General features: G+C 40.1%; 1 long non-coding RNA gene across 1 annotated transcript; it reads right to left on the bottom strand.

Moving 5' to 3' along the window:
- Positions 1-333: 333 nt before the first annotated feature.
- Positions 334-16,703, bottom strand: LOC108537938 (uncharacterized). Its single transcript, XR_001887959.1, has 3 exons — positions 16,663-16,703; positions 16,015-16,116; positions 334-526 (listed from the first exon to the last, which is right to left on the bottom strand). It is a non-coding gene; the product is annotated as an uncharacterized LOC108537938 (long non-coding RNA).
- Positions 16,704-17,635: the final 932 nt, after the last annotated feature.

The following is a 17,635-nucleotide window of genomic DNA, read 5'->3' as shown; positions in this document are numbered from 1 at the left end:
ATAAGCTCATCTACTTCCCTTCATATTGTCTTTACCTGATCATTTTTCATTTTCTATAAGTCACTTCCTCAGATCCCAGAGCATCTGTGTATCTGGGTACTGACTTGAGTTAAGCCACTGCTTCCATTTCCTGTGGCAGATGGGCACTAGTGTACATACACCCACACAGCCTAACTGGCCATCTAGGGCTTTCCAATGCCAAGTTTAGGAAGGGGTTAAGAGATTAACTGCTGCCATGTGAAATGACATGCACCCGTAGTTTCGCAATGCAGAAGCTGTCCATGCAGATGGGAAGTGGTACAGCTAACTTATTTATTTTACTCACCAGTAGCTCAGCTTCCAACATCTGGTCATTTCCATGCTAGGCTGGTCTCCAAGTGGTACATGGGGGCAGCAGGCCACATGGCGACCATGTTCCAATGTACTCATCCGATAATTCCCTCCGCATTCAACAGGAAGCCAATGAAGATGAGACTAATTATTATCTCCAAATAGAGATAGCATTTTGGTCATCTTCCAAAAAAATCTATGTGGGTAGAATAAGGGGGAAGTCAATAATTGACAAAAATGTGTGGGTTATGTAATGGATTATGGGCCTACAAAGAAGTAAAAGATCTATCTCTAACTGATTTTTTGAAGTTCCAGATTAGATGCATATTCAACATAATCACATAGAAAAATAAGCAACAACACAAGGTAAGATAAATAGCAGCTGTAATTGTCAAATAAGTGATAGTGACAGTAAGTGACATGGCAGTCACACTCCTTCCAGTTCCGTGAAAGTCAAGGCCATTACTTCACATTCTTAAATTTCATGGCATATCAGAGTGTCATTGGCTATAAGTAACAGAAAATCCCGACTTAAGGAAGAAAGCAAGTATCATTTCATATTTCAGAAGTCCAGAAGTAGGGCAGGGGTTGGTAACTTAGCAACTCACAAAGTTATCCTAAATCCTGCTTTTTCCATCTCTTCACTTGGCCATCCATGATTGTTTCAACCTCATACTTGGAATTAAAATAGCTGCAGCAATTATAGGCATGACATTCTTTTCTTATGGTTTTCTGTTTGGAATGAGGAAATTCTTTTTGGAAATCCTTCAGCAGATACCCCTAATGTTTCATTGGCCGGAGTTGGATCATTCAACCCATGAGCCAATCTCTAGCAAAGGGACAAAGAAGACCCTTGGACAAATTAGATGCACCAGTAGAGCTGGGTGTAGGGTCAGCTTCTCCTGAAGTATGTGGTTACATGGGAGATGGCTTTTGCTAGGAAGGAAAGAAAATTAATTCTAAGCAAACAACCAGTGCTGTCTACCACTCATGGATAATTTCAAGGTGAGAAACATTTTACACCTGCAGAATCTGGTATTGCAATGACCTTTCCAGCTTCATCTCTCACTGTGTAAGTCCCCACCACACACCCTAGACTAAGTAGACTGTAATTCTCTCAGTTCTTCGAGAGCTATGTGCTTTCTGAAACCACTCTGGAATGAATTATTTCTGTTTCTCAACATTAGGCTAATCATACATTGCTGTTTGCCCAGAATCGTACTGGTTTACACTGGTTATCTTGGCATTATTACTAATAGTGACCCTTTTTCATAAGCCTTCCAATTTGGATAAGAACATGAAAAATATCTAGGAAAGAGAAGGGAAGTGTTTGGGGATTGATTGTGGAGAGTCAAGGAGAGAAAGGAGTTTAGAATGACTCTCAGGCATCTGACTTGGGAGGCTGGGTAGGTAGAAATAGAAGTCATCAGAACAGGAAATCAAGGAGGGGAGATCGTTTTAGGGGATACATTAATGAGTTAAATTTTGGACTTAGGACATAGCTTGGTACAGATGACCAGGTAAACATTAACTATGTAAGTTCAGAACGCAAGAGAGAAAGACATCATCTGGTGATAGAAATGTGTGAAATAGTATCACCCTGTAATCCCAGCACTTTGGGAGGCCGAGGTGGGTGGATCACTTGAGGTCAGGAGTTTGAGACCAGCCTGTCCAACAGGGTGAAACCTTGTCTCTACTAAAAATACAAAAATTAGCTGGGTGTGGTGGCCTGTGCCTATGGTCCCCCCTACTTGGGAGACTGAGGCATAAGAATCACTTGAACCTGGGTGGCGGAGGCTGCAGTGAGCTGAGATTGTGCCACTGTACTCTGGGCAACGGAACAAGAATCTGTCTCAAAAATAAAAATAAAAAATTCTATATGTAAAATAGCATCTAGATACCTGAAGAAATAGTATCTAGATACCTGAAGTCATGAATATGAAAGAGATGACCCAGAAGAGATGTGGAATTAGAATGTGCCCATGGTAAGAGTCTGGTAAGGCCAACATTTAGAAGTTGTGCAAATGGAGGGGAAGCAGCAATGGAGACTGGGAAAAACTGACCAGAGAGAAAATTGGGGAATCAGGAGAGTAGGGGTGTGGAAGCTCAGGAAAATTAGAATTTCAAAGGGAAAGGAATGGTTGGTAAAGTCCCTAGTGTTACAGAGAGCTCAGATTAGGTAAAGATCAAAAAGAGTTTATTGACATCAGGAATTCATTGGCTACCTTTCCTGGAGCATTCAGAGAAAAACATAGAATTATATCATTTTAGCATGAAAGATGACATCATTAATGACCTAGTTTTTAATGAGAAAATGCTCTTTTCATAAGATTAGTTAAGATTTAGCGGCAGAGCCTATACTGAAACTGCCAACACTTGACTCATCATTCATGGAATTAGACTATCACGTTGTGTTGTCCCTTTCTGTGTGCTGAAACTGTGGAGATTGGTGAAAGTGGGAAGCACGCAGGATCAACACAAATCAGTCTCCAACAATCTGGACTAACAAAGTGACTTCCTCTTCTCCCCATCTCCACTACTGCTGCCTTGACTGCAGCCACGATCACAACACTCCTGGACTGCTGCAGTCGCCTCCTAACTGATCTCCCTACTACCTCCAGTCCATGTTCCTCACATCAGCAAATGCATCATAGCACTTCTCTGCTTAAAACGCTTCAAGGATGTATATTCTTAAAGTATAATAAAAAAATGTAATGGTGCTAATATTAACCCAGTAGAATTGTTGTGAAGATTAAACAAAATAAAAATTTAAAAGAAAAAAAATGTTTCAAGGAAGCACTAAGGCGGTTCAAAGGGAGAAAGGAGCTGGCTCAGAAACAACTGGATAAACATCAGAAAAAATAATAATAATAATAACTAACCACTATAATGGCCAAAATATAATTCAAAATGAATCATAAGTCCAAACATAAAATGAAAAGTGTGCTGTTTCTATTTTAAAAAGTCATGAAAGTCACTCACAACCTTGGGAAAGGCAAAACAAAAAGCACTAATGGTTAAATAAAAAAGTCAAATGGACTTCATCAAAATTAAAAGCTTAATGCTCATCAGAAAACACAATTAAGAAAATGGAAGAGGCTGGGCACGGTGGTTTACGCCTGTAATCCCAGCACTTTGGGAGGCTGAGGCTGGAGAATCATGAGCTCAGGAAGTTGAGACCAGCCTGGCCAACACGGTGAAACCCCGTTTCTACTAAAAACACAAGAATTAGCCAGGCATAGTGGCTCAGGCCTGTAATCTCAGCTACTTGAGAGGCTGAGGCAAGAGAATCACTTGAACCCAGGAGGTGGGGGTTGCAGTGAGCCAAGATTGCACCACTGCACTCCAGCCTGAGCAACAGAGCAAGACCCTGTCTTAGAAAAAAAAAAAGGAAGAAAAGTCTTAGAGAGGGGAAAATATTTATATATATATATATACATTCCAGAATATATAAAATCATTTTACAAATCAATAATTAAAAGACCAAAACCTCAATTAAAGAAACTTTACAAAACATACCACTAAATAAGACATACGTAAGGACAGAAAGCAAATGAAAAGGTGCTCTAAGTCATTAATTATCAAGGAAAGACAAATTAACATTTCAATGAAATATTATCACATACCCATTAGGACGGCTAAAATTAAAAAGGACAGACAATCCAAATGTTGACAGGAGCTTTGGAAACAACCGGAACTCTAATACATTGCTGTTTGGAGGATAAAATGGCACATCTACTTTGGAATTCTGTGGGAAGTTTTTTATAACTATGCACCTATCAAAAAAAATTAGAAGACTATACCACACAATTTCAAGACTTACTATTGTAATCAAACAGTGTGATAATGGTGTAAGGATAGACACGCACAAAAATGAGACAGAATAGAGGATCCAGAAATAGAATCACTATATATGTTAAATTGATTTTTGATAAAGGTGTTAAAGACATTTAATGAGGAGTAGGATAGTCTTTTCAATAAATGGTTCCTGAACAAGTGAATATACATTTACAAAAATGAACCTTACACCATATGCGAAAATTAACTCAAAGTGGATTATAAACCTAATCATAAAAATAACAATGTAAGACTTCTAGAAGAAAACCTTGTAACCTTAGGTTAGGGAAGGATTTCTTAGAGAGGACACAGGCATTAACCATAAAAGAAAAAAAAAATGATAAATTAGACTTGAGCCAAATAAAAATAAATTCCTTTACAAAATATACCATTACAAAACTGAAAATACATGCCACAAACTGGGAGAAAATATTGGCCAAACATATCTCAGGTAGAGAGATATGTTTGTAGACAAAATAAAGAATTTTCAAAACTCATTAACAAGAATGTAATGTAATTTTTTAATGTAAAAAGATTTAAGCAGACATTTCCCCAATCTATGAGAATGACTCGAAGCATATGAAAAGCTCCTCGGTATCATTAGTCATTAGGAAAATGCAAAATAAAGCCAAGTGAGAAAAAGGGCAAAGTAAGGATCTTTGAAAATTCCTCTGTAAAAGCAATGAGAAAACTTGCAATAACGGTCAGAATTAACTCTTTCAGAATTCTAGGAATTAACCAAATTATTGTGTGAATCAGGGAAGCAGTTATTCAAGAAAAACAGGTGAACCTCATGAAGAACAATGAGCTTTGTGGCATTGTAAGTTGAACTTCTCCCATTCCCATTCTCCAGCTTCACTTTAGCCTTGAAAATTAACAGCCCCTCATCACAGTGAAAACCAGCAACCTGGCAGCCACTGGAAGGGGCAGAATAGGTAGGGTTAGAGCTCCTTTAACACCCCACTTCCAAAGAATTGTCATTTGACCTGTCTGGTGGTTCCCTGGAAGACTTCAATAGCAAGGCTGTATTTATTTGACCTGAGTCAGAGCACAGCCAGGGCCTCTCTGGGGACATTTGTCAAAGATAGTTACTGGCAACTGCTTATCATCATGGCTGTCTGAGGTACTGGATAAAGCTTGGACAAACAGTTGATTAACCAAAGAGCCTAAAGGGAAAATCTGAGGAATGAGATATCCATAGGGGCTCTGAAAAGCTCTGACATATTCCTGAATATCTAAGAAGCCATATGCATGGGACAGTGTCAGGAAAGGCCTGAGAAGGCCCTAAGCTATCACTTCTGGCTGACCATGAGGCTCCATGAAAGACGAAAGGGAGGGCTGAGGTGGAGCTGTCAATTCTCTTGCTAAGTGTTCAGAGCATGCTCCTGTGTTCACACATAGCTGCTTTGCTAAAACTGGGTGACTTATTGGTTCTAGGCACTTAAGACAATATTTGCACAGTCATTAGCTGTCCAGTAAGCTAATTAAGCAGTGACTTCAGTGGCCACCCTCAACAAAGAGTGCAGATTTGATAGAATTAGGTCAGTAAAGTTCATTAAACAAACAATAACTACACAGAAAGCAGCAGCAACAACAACAACAAACCCTAGAAAGGGGAAAGAAACTGATTTCCAGAGTTGCTGCATCATGTTATTTAAAATATACAGTTTTCAACAAAGATTATGAAATATGTAAAGAAATAAGAAAATTTGACCCATATACAGGGAAAAAAAGCAATCAATAGAAACTCTCTGCAAAAGCACAGACATTAGACTTACTAGACAAATAATTTAAATCAGTTATTTTAAATGTCTTTAAAGAACTAAAATATGCTATGTCCAAAAAACTAAAGGAAATTATGAGACTGATAACCTCACCAAATAGAGACTATAGCTAAGGAGATAGAAATTATATAAAAGAACCAAATACAAGCTCTGGAGTAGAAAAGCATAATAGCTGAAGTGAAAAATCCACCAGAGGGGTTCTACCCATATTTGAACTGGCTAAAGAAAGAATTAGCAAATATTAATTAGCATCTTGATAGGTCAATTGAAATGACTCAGTCTGAAGAATAAAAAGAAAAAAGAATGAAGGAGAATCAATAGAACATCAGAGATCTATGCAGTAACACCAAGCACACCATGAGATGCCAAATGGGAGTGGGGGCCAGGTAGGTAAGGGGTAGAAAGAGTATTTGAAGAAATAATGGCCAAATTTTCCATTTGATGTAAAAACAACAACAACAACAATATTAACCTACATATCCAAGAAGCTCAACAAACTCCAATTAAGATAAAGCCAGAGATTGACACCTAGACAAACCATAATCAAATTGTCAAAAGCCAAATCAAATAACATTCTACTACACACTGACTAGAATGGTTAAAATGTATTTTATTTTATTTTATATTTTTAGTAGAGATGGGGTCACACTATGTTGCTCAGGCTAGTCTCAAACTGCTAGGATCAATCAAGCAATCCTCACTCGTTGGCCTCCCGCACAGTGCTAAGATTACAGGCATGAGCCACCGTGCCTGACCTAGAATGGTCAAAATTTAAAAAGGTTGTGAGGCCCCTGGAACTCTCTGGCATTGCTAGTGGAAATGTAAAATGAACAGCAACATTGGGATATATTTTTCACTTTCATATAAGTTAACATATACTTAGCATATAACTAAGCAACTTCATTCTTAAAATCATATTTAAATTTTATAGCAACTTTTTTCACAACAGCCCAAAACTGAAGACATCCTAAATGTGTATCAACTGATGAATGAATGGATGAACAAATGGTATCATATCCATACAATGGAATACCACTCAGCAATTTAAAGGAATGAACTAGTAATACATGTATCAACATGGATAAATATCAAAAGCATTATGAGTAAAAGAAGTGAGACATAAAAGACCATATAACATATGATTTCATTAACATATGAAAGTCTAGGAAATGTAAAACTATGATGACAGAGAGCAAATCAATGACTGCCAAGGACAATGAGTGGGGGAAGGACATTGACTGCAAAGAGGCATGAGAAAATTCGGGGCATGATGTAAAATTTCCATATTATGATTATGGTGATGGTTACACACTGCATGTGTTCGTCGAAACTCATCAAATAATTTACTTAAAATAGGTGAATTTTATTGTATGTAAATTATACCTCAATAAAGCTGATTAATTCAAAACATAAAAGGAAATAATAATACACCTAGTCTGTGATCCAGCAATTACACTCCTATTTACCTAGGAGAAGTCCTCAAAAAGACATGTATAGAAATGTTTATAGCAGCTTTATTTATAATGGCCAAAACCTGGGGGCTGGAGGAAGTCCTTCACCAGAATGGATAAGCCAATTATGAACATTTATGCAATAGAATGTTACTCAGCAATACAAAGGAATGAACAACTTGGATGAATCTCAAAAACACTATGCTGAAGGAAAGCGAGACATGGAACAATACATAGTGTATAAGTTTATTTATATGAAGTTAAGAATAGGCAAAACATATATAGGGTGATGGAAATCAGAAGACTGGTTGCCTATTGGGGGTGGTAATTGATTGGAAAAAGGCATAAGGGAACTTCCTGGTTGATGGGAATGTTCTATGTTGTGACTAGGGAGCTTGTTGTAGGGTATATGGACTTATCACTCCTGGTAGAATGGCACACTTAAGATCTGTACATTTCAGCTTACGTAAATTTCATAAACTTCAAGTGATCCTCATTATACTTAGAATAAAATTCAGACTCCATGTAGTCTGGATTGGTTCCAGCCTGCCTTTCCAATTTACTTTGTTCCACACTATCTTTTCCTGACCATCCTCCAGGCACCTCAAGCTCACCCCAGTAATCATGGCCTTTGCATGTGTTGTCTTCTTGGCCTGGGTGCTGTCCCCTGCTTCTTCACATGGCTGGGTCATCCTCATACTTCAGGTCTAAGACTAATGCCAGCTTGTCTGAGAGGCTTTTCTTGACTATACCTGAAGTAGCCTTGCTTGGTTGTCTTTGCCCTTAGTTTGTTTCTCTCATAACATTTATTAATAATCCTTGCTATTTTTTGGTCAATCGACTTACTTTTGCCAGCCCACAGAAGGTAAGTTCCCATCTCCATAAATAGTTTAGTATTTTGTTGTTGTTGTTGTTGTTGTTGTTGTTGGAAGGTGTAGAGGATGGAGGTCTAAAATGTGTTTTAATTAAAAAGTGACACCCAGCACTTTTTTTCTCTAAACCTGTCTCAAACACTTTTCATCTGTGTTGGTTCTGACTTTCCAAATTAAACTAAAAGTTTCCAAAGGTAGGTGTTACATTTATTTATTTCTAAATGAGACTCCCTAGACACACGGTTTGCTTTGATTTGCTACAAAAGTCTTACCTGCCCCCAAATTGTTGAGCTCACCTGCTACTATGTCAGAATATCAGAATCTTCAACCTTAAGAGTACCTTTCTGAGTCAAGACAAAATATCATTAGAAGACCCCTGTGGAAATACAAATATACTCTAGGGGGTGGACTAAAATGTTGTCATGTAGGTATAATGATTGATACGGTGTGAAGTTTATGTCCCCCTAAAAACTCACAGGTTGAAATTCTAGCTCCCAAGGTGATTGTATTAGAAGGTGGGGTATTTTGCAAGGTTCCACCCTCATGAATGGGATTGTTTCCTTATAAAAGAGGCCCCAGGGGGTGTGTTTGCCCCTTCCACCATGTGAAGACACAGTGAGAAGGCATCATCTGTGAATCAGAAAGCAGGCCCTCACCAGACACTGAATCTGCCAGCATCTTGATCTTGGACTTCCCAGGCCCCAGAACTGTAAGAAATACATGTCTGTTGCTTATAAGCTACCCAGTCCATACTATTTTATTACAGCAGCCCAGACAGACTATGACTATTATTAATAACTCTCCTTTACTCTCAAACTTGTCCAATTTTGGATACTAAATTATACGGTCACCTTACACATCAGGAAATCTCATTGACGTAGTGGCACAGAGGAGAAGTGAGCCTTGAGGAGAGCCAGGGGACAGTTGCGCTTGGAGGGGAGACAGGCATATAAAGCTAATAGGAGGTGCCAGGTGTGCAGCAGGAAGGCACAGGAATGGGAAATGATGGACGACAAAAGGGACTCCAGAAAGGGAATAGGAGATGTTCTGGAACAGGAATCATCAAGACAAACTTTGCTATTTAACAATTTCATCAGGTGCCAGTTCAGCCTGCAACACACACAACCCATTTACCTTTCCTCGAGGCAAAGGTGATTAACTAGCACCAGACTTGTCCAGGAGGAAGTTAATACATTTTAATAATTTATATTCAACCCACAATCCTCATTTATTCTAGCAAAGGAGTTAGGAGCATCTATTTCAACACTTTAATTCTTTGGCTAAGTCATTTTCCAGCAGTAGCTGAAACTGTGCACAGGGTAAACCCTGAGGGATGGGCTGAGGGGAAAATTCTCCATGGAGCTGGGTGAGCAGTTGTTCTTAGGACAAAATGTTGGCTAGAGAATCCCAGTTTCTTGGTCCCTCAGGGAAAGTTGGTGCAATTCTCATTAATGCTTACCTCAAAGTTCCCTGATCTGACAACTCACTGTGAGTATCTCCTAAGAAGAGCTGGTCTACAGGGAAAAACTCCTTTTCAGATTTATCTTTCTCCAAGCCTGGAAAAGATTCCCTTTTTTTCTGTCATCTGCTGCCATGGCTGTTGGCTGATGTAAAACCCAGGGCTCATCACCAGGTAAAACGTTCACACGTGTTTCCAATCAAGGTCTGCCATAGAGAGGTTGAATTGGCCTTTTTTACCCATTCCCTGCCAAAAGCCCAAAGCGCAAAGGCAATGTCACCGTAAGGTGTTTTACACCATGCTCACCATATATCATGCCAAGAGGAGAAGAGTCATGGTCTCTGTGAACTGTAAAAACTTACACCAAAAATGTGGTCACTTGGCAGCTTTTGGATTGCCTCACTTTTTCTCCCCAGCTGGGCTTTTCTTCAGAATTGTTTTCCAAGTGGCAGCTTGTGTTTATTCTACTGGGCTTTTGGAGAACTTAGGAAAAGGAAAAACCAACAAAGTGTAGTTATGCACATGGAAAACCATATGCTTCATAAAACTGCATATGTGCTGTGTTTAAGATGTAAAGGAAGATATGCAAAAACAGCCACCTGCCAACTTCCCAATCCACCTCGATTAAAAAACTCAGAAAGTCTATGTTCATAGTCAAAACCTACAGTGAATGCCTTAAATTTCACAGATTGTTAAACCTGAAAGCTGAAAGTGCTATTCAAGGTGGCAAATAACTCCTTTGCTAGAATAAACGAGGATTGTGGGTTGAATATAAATTATTAAAATGTATTAACTTCCTCCTGGACAAGTTCCCACAAGGAGCAGGCAGGTAACAGAAATGAGTGAAGTGGGCCAGAAGGGGTGTAGAACTGGGAGTGAGGGCCTTGCCTTTAGACAATTGTTGCCAAACAAAAACACAAAGAAAGCTAGAAATCCACATTATTTTATGAATTTTCTCAATTTTCAATGTTATTGAATTATTCAGATTTAGTCTAAAACATTCTATAAGCAATATACTCCACTAAGATTTGATCCAAGGGCTTCCAGTGTGAGATTTCTATTCTAGAACAATTTCACTGCTAATTTTTTTTTTTTTTTTTTTAGACAGCATCTCACTCTGTCATCCAGGCTGGAGTGCAGTGGCACAATCATGGCTCACTGCAACCTTGACCTCCCCAGGTGCACGCGATTCTCCTATTTCAACCTCCCGAGTAGCTGGGGCTACAGGTGTGTGCCACCAGGCCTGGATAATTTTTGTTGTTGTTGTTAGAGACAGGGTCTTGGCAGGTTGCCCAGGCTGGTGTCAAACTCCTGAGCTCAAGTGATGCACCCGCTTCGACCTCCCAAAGTGCTAGGATTATAGGCGTGAGCCACCATGCCCAGCCTCATTCTTAATTAATAATAAGGAAGCTTGAGTAAACAAAGACACTTTCTCAAAGTCACACTGATTGTAAATACCAAAGGTGTCACCAGGGCTCAGCTCTTCTAACTTTTAGCCTGCTATTTTACTCCTGATTCTGGTTTTGCACAATCTGCTTTAACTTGCAAGGTTTTATATACAGGTATTCAGATGGTCAATTTCATTGTGCTTTTGTCCTGATTGTTTTTCATTTACCCTTCAAGATCCATTCTGCACCCTTCTTGATCTGTGTTTCAGGAGGCTGGCCTATGTAGACTAGGTCACAGAACTTCTTTGCTCTCTGGCTTTTAGCTGAGTCTAGCCAACGGGAGGTGTCCCAACAGGAGTTCAGAGGGAAGGTAGGTGGAGAATGAAAATCGTGTGTTTATTCTCCTTGCTTCTTTCCCATTTCCTTCCATTAAGGGCTTCTCCATGGGGCTTATTTCTCAGAGTTTCAGTAACGACACCCTCTCCTTGCCCCTTCAGACTTGTGGGTAGTAATGGAGCAAAAGTTCATGATGTGGGTCTCCACACGCTGCTCTGTCTGTCCGAGTGGGAGCTATAAGTTAGTCCCGCCTCCTATCAGTCGTTTTACCTTCCAGAGTTGGTAGTAGTGGCTCCCTGTGGTTAGGTCCAGGGCACTATATTGTTCCTTGCTGGTTTCCCCAAACTCTGTCCACATGTTTGTAAACAGTCTCTTCATTAAAATCTCTTTGGTTACCTAGTGGAAGTAACATGACCACCACATGCTTTGCCTAATGAGAGTCTCCCTTAATATTGAGAAACTTGTCTCCTGAGAAATGCCTCCGTGCTGGGCAAACCAACTTATGCATGAGTCCTATTTATGTATTTCTTTAAAATTTTCTGCTTCTTGTATCATACTACTTCTTTTACCTTTAATAATTTTAAATGCTCTTATTTTATAGTCTCATAAAGATATGTCTATTATTTCGAATCTTTAAGGTGCTAATTATCCTTTTGAAGCATTTAGTATCTTATTTATGATGGTAATTTCTGGGTGTGAGTCCTTCATGCCCTGATGTGTAAAAATGTTCCAACAATGCAGTTTCACAATTTCCCCTATTATATCCTAGGGGTTTCATAGACTTAGGCAACGTGTGCTAACTTATTACTGGTATACATTTAGACACCATGCCCATATGTGGCTCAGACCTGGGGTTTTGATTTTTTGGACACAACTTCTTTTTCTTTTCTTTTCTTTTTTTTAACTGGGGTTCTAGATGGGTGGCAAGCTTACTTGCTGCTTTCCTGGACTCAGATGTAGAGTTTTTGTAGTCACCATCCCACAGACAATGCAACTTTTCAAGGCTCATGGCTTTATGCTGAAGCTCAGTTCTATTTTCCCTACCTAGCAAGGGCTTGAGGCCACATTTCCTGTACCCCAGTGGGTGTTAAATCCCTAACCTTCAGCTCTCAGGGCTTATATCTGGGTCAGAAAATTTTGCTGAAATACCAACTCTCCATTACTGTCCTAGCTTTGATTTCTCTCTTCAATTCTTGTACCTGGGGATTTTTTTCTTTTATGCCAGAGTATTTTAAAAAATTCTATTTCTATTTTTTATTCATCCTTTGTACAAGTTTGCTCTGCCATATTATCAGAACCAAAGATCACTTTGAAAAACTGAAGTTCATGTCCAGCATAAAGTTGAGGTAAACTACATGTTCCTGCTTCTGTCTTGCATAGTCACTGACAAAATTCAGCTGACAAATTAAGGCCAAAATGAGCGAGTCCGAGGGGCCCAGACTTGGATACCTAACAGAGTGTGAGTCACTTCGGATATTAATCTAGCCTCATTTACAGTGATTGGCACCAGGAGGCAAGGTGGAAATGAAATATTCATTGCCCATTCAATATTACCTAATTTGTATGTCTAAGTGTTGACAAAAGAGAAGCCTTTGCTGTCTACTTTATGAGTAATTGTAAATTAATATGCAACCCTGCACCCATTCCAGGGAGAAGAGAATCACTTGGATTTGCCAACTGTTCAACAGCACGGCCTGGTTTTATCTGCAGATGTCACCCATCCCACCTCCCACTGTTGGAAACCAGCGGGAACAGAGAGACTTCCTATGAGAAGTGCCTTTGGATAATGTCATAGAATCTTGAATCTAAGAATCTTAAATAATCCAGATTAAAAGCAACATTAAATATTATGCTTTAATTTAATAAATGAGGAAGATGAGGCACTACTTGTATTTCAGCTACAGATGTTTCCTCAAATTCTTCCAAGCACTTTTGCAGCACTGCCAAACATTGTCATTTTGCTCGTGCAATTATTTTCTTGTTATGAGGCTTGCTGATATATTTTTTTTTCACTTGAAAAGTTGTATGGAACAGATCTTTGGATGTTCAATACCTACATAGATACAGTAGGCGGGACTGGAGTGCTATATCCATCAGCATAACTTACAGCCCAAAGACGGCTGCTTTTTCTTCATTTCCTTAATACATTGGGCCCTGAGTTCTTCATTTGCTTAATATATTGAGCCCTGAGGTTTCCTAGGGCTCAGTGAGAAAGGAAATGCTCAGGACTTTGACACATTGCAAATGTCAACTTGAAGTTCCAGACACTTCTCCAAGCACGTAGGCTGTCAGCATAAAATCCAGGGCCCCATAGCACAAAGCAGGCGTCTCTACCATTCCCCAGCCTGGGCCCTCTCTAGGGAGATTCAACTCAAGTTCAAGGCTGGGAGTGGGAGGCCGTCTGTGAATCTAATTTTTTTTATTTAATAAAAAGAGCAGGGGCCAGTGGAAGAGGATCTCAGAGGAATAAGGCTATGTGGGGATTAACCACAAGGGAAAAGCATTAATGTAATTGGAAAAGAAGAAGATGGTCATAATAAAACTAGTCAGTATCGTCTATGCCCTTCTCATTTGTTATCTTATTTCATCATTACCCCTGAAAAAGCTGTGAGTTAAGTACCAATATTAATTCCATTTTACAGATGAAAAAACAAAGGCACAAACAGCTCAATAGGAGGTCACATAGCTGGTAAGTGGCAGAATCAGAGTTTGATTCAGACATTCTTACTCTAGAGACTTCAGTCTTAACCACTATGCCTGCTATGTCATAGATTCCAAGGAACACCGTAATCAAGCATAATGCTTATATGTTCCTTTCGCATTTCGTAAGTCTGCTCCCTTCTCTTATAGGTGTAGGTTTTACTAATAACAATAGTTTCTAAACTTCCCTATATAAAAATGCAGCAGGGCAAATACTTTACATGAATACATTTTCTTATTTATTCTCACAACCCTATGAGGCATTATTAACTGCTGAAAAAGCTGAGATTGAAGGTTATTAGCCCAAGGTCATACAAGTAGTAAATGGCAGAGACTAGATTTAAACCCAAACCTTCTCATTTCAAAGTCTGAGCTCTCATTACTGTGACAGTGAATCTCAAACTTTACACTCTGGGAATCTTTTAGGAAAACAAATTCCAGGCCTCTATTCACAGATTCTAAATAGTAGGTCTGGGTAAAGCCCTGGAATCTAAATTCTTAAGAAAGAAAAAAACAAAACAAAACAAAACAAAACAACCTCCCTGGATGACCCTGATGCCAATAGCTCGAGGATTCTGCTTTACCAAACCCTCCCCACCACATTATCACTGTGACTACAACGAGTCAAGCATTAACTGATCAGTTGTATTTTAGCTGTATTTATGCTATTGTTCATTGAACTTGCTCATTACATTGCAGGTGTCTCTTTCTCCTCTCCCTGCATATCAACCTGGGTATTAAGGTGACTGTGTTTGTTGGGACATTTCTCATTGCAAGTGACAAAACCCAATTAAAATCAACTTAAGTAAAAGAGGGAATTTACTGGCTCATTGGACTGAAACATCCAGGGGCAAAACTACCTTCAGGTGCCATGTTCAAGGAATTCATCTCTCTCTATGCCTCAGTTTTGTTTCCCTTTATGTTAGCTTCATTTTCAGGCCCAGGATGCCCTCAAGAGTTGATGGCCACCTGCAGCTTCAAGCTTATATCCATGTAGTTTAGTGACTCTAAAGAAAAGGGAGAGTCTCATTCTCAATTGTTCTGGCAAAAATCCCGAGGCTGATTTTCATTAGGCTGTCTTAAGTTCTCACTCTCGAACCAAACACTGTGGCTAGAGGGTGTAGAATATGCTGGTTGGCTGAATATTAGTCAAGTGTCCACTTGACTAATGGGTGAGAAGGTCAGCCATTCCATCACCACATGGAATGAGAATGGCAGAGAGGCAGTTCTCCAAAGGGCAGAGCTGAAAGGAATAGAAGGAAAGGACAACAAGCAGGGAAAACTACCTAAGTCCAGCACATTGGAGCAACATGTCTAATTTGTGGAGCAGAGATGGCCCTGCTACAATTTATTCTCCTCCCAGATGATGGAATATCCTTACTCCCATACCATAACTGAATTATGCTGGCTTGAGGACCCTGACGCTCTGCACTAGTGAAACAAAAGAAAACTTGACTTTTTACAAACATTGTAGAACACACCATGGAATTTTAGGGTTGAAAAGGATCTTATCGATCTTCCAGTCCAGCCATTTAATTTTGACATTTTAAAAAATCAACAGAATTAACCATTTTGAGTCAGGAAATTCAATAAACCATTCACTGAGCACATAAGCAAAGAGCGAGCATGTTTGTTTGTGGAAGTATCACTGGAAGGTTTTGGAGTCTTGGTTTCTGGTTGCAGATGAAGGAGGCAAGTCCCTTCAGCAATTTGGTACCTATCTTCCTCCATCTGGAGACTTGTAAGACTTGTCTCAGTGATGTACTAATAGAGTCAGGAGTGGAACCCAAGTCCCCAAGCCTAGGACTCTTTCTTTCAACTCTGCAGTACCTCATGGGAGGTATCTCCTTTTCTTACCTTGGTTGTATTTTCTTCCCTCTTCACTGAAATTATGCTTTCCATCCATCAAAAGTTTGCATCACTCCTTCAGCCAGCCTTTAGTGACTGCCCTCCGAACACCTAATGTAGTGGAGAAGCAGCAATAGGTGACATACGGTTGGTGCCCTCAAATTTACAACATGAGTCTCAAGCTTCTTGGAAACTACCACTTTCCTGCCAGCTCACCCCTTTCTGCCACATTTTTCCCTAGAGTCTCAACAGTTCAGACCCCTCCGCAGCCTCTCTCATCGCTCCAAATCTCCTTCTCCTCAGGGAGGTTGTGTGGACACAGACTGACTGCTCACTCTCCCACCCCACGGGCTTTGAATAACCTCTCTCAGAGCTCATTCTGCACCATGGACACCGTCCGTTAAAATTTAATGGCAAGTTAGTAAAAAGATGGCATGCTTTATTGGTAATTCAAATCAGGTTATTGGGCACCATCTGCCTTTCTTCAAATTAATGGGAAGAAGAAATGGATCCTTTGGGTTTTGTTTATTTTTAGATGATCACAAAGGAACCCAGAAAGCTGCCCTAGATCATGTTAATCCCCACTGTAAATGAGGCCAAAATATCGGGGGGAGACAGGGGGTGGTAACAAACGATCATAAACAGGTCTCCACTTACATGCAGAGATTACGGGAAAAGCAGAGAAAAGTGTTCCTGTCTTCCTGTCTTCGTCTTGTCATTCCCGTTTCTGGACCAACTGGGAAAAAAGCCAACAGAATTATAACCCCAAGGAGGTAGCTAATTGAGACTGCCTGAGTAACAGAAGTGTGGCAAGAACATCCTCTCCTCTGCAGCCCCTATCAAATTCAGGCCAAGCTCCTGGTTATGTTTCACCTTTGATTTCAGTTCTGGACTCAGATGGAACTCCAGAGACCTGGAAAACACTAGACAGATCAAGTTTGGACTTGACTGAGAAATTCCCTCCACATGGTGCCCCTCTCTCAGGCTGACATTCTAAAGCTCTTCCCCTCACAGGCACTGGCCCTAGAAGGCTCCAATTAAAAAGCAAACAGGTTACCCAGGAGATGAACAAGTAACTCATTAGCAACTGCTATCCCATCAGCACAGATTCCTGAGCAGATGGCTGCACTGTACTCTGAGGGAAGAGCACTGGGCTGAGAAGGGCGGATAGGCTACAGCACTGAACATGAGGCTCCTGGGAGCAAATACAAAGGAAATTGGGAAGGTTCGGGTGGGAAAGAGAGATGAAGACATGGCACCTAGGTCCTAGGGGGCTTGGAGGCAAGGATGGAGTATTGCCCAGAAAAGAGGAAAAGAAAGTGATGGAGAGTCGGAGAAGTCACAGAAAAGGGCAAGGTGATTTCAAATACAATGTTTGCTCCCCTCCAGTATTTTTTCTAAAGTATGTTGTCCCAGATTGGAAGGAACATCAGAGCATTTGATTTTCCATCCTTGATACCGTCATAGGTATTTCTGGGGCAGGGGATGGGGCAGGGGAATGGAAGAGTCTGTTTATTTNCTAGGTCCTAGGGGGCTTGGAGGCAAGGATGGAGTATTGCCCAGAAAAGAGGAAAAGAAAGTGATGGAGAGTCGGAGAAGTCACAGAAAAGGGCAAGGTGATTTCAAATAC

The sequence above is a fragment of the Rhinopithecus bieti genome, unplaced genomic scaffold (assembly GCF_001698545.2).
Source record: "Rhinopithecus bieti isolate Rb0 unplaced genomic scaffold, ASM169854v2 scaffold_15146, whole genome shotgun sequence".
NCBI lineage: Eukaryota > Metazoa > Chordata > Mammalia > Primates > Cercopithecidae > Rhinopithecus > Rhinopithecus bieti.
Note: the sequence above shows the minus strand (reverse complement) of the source record. Positions and strands in the feature narration are given on the sequence as shown.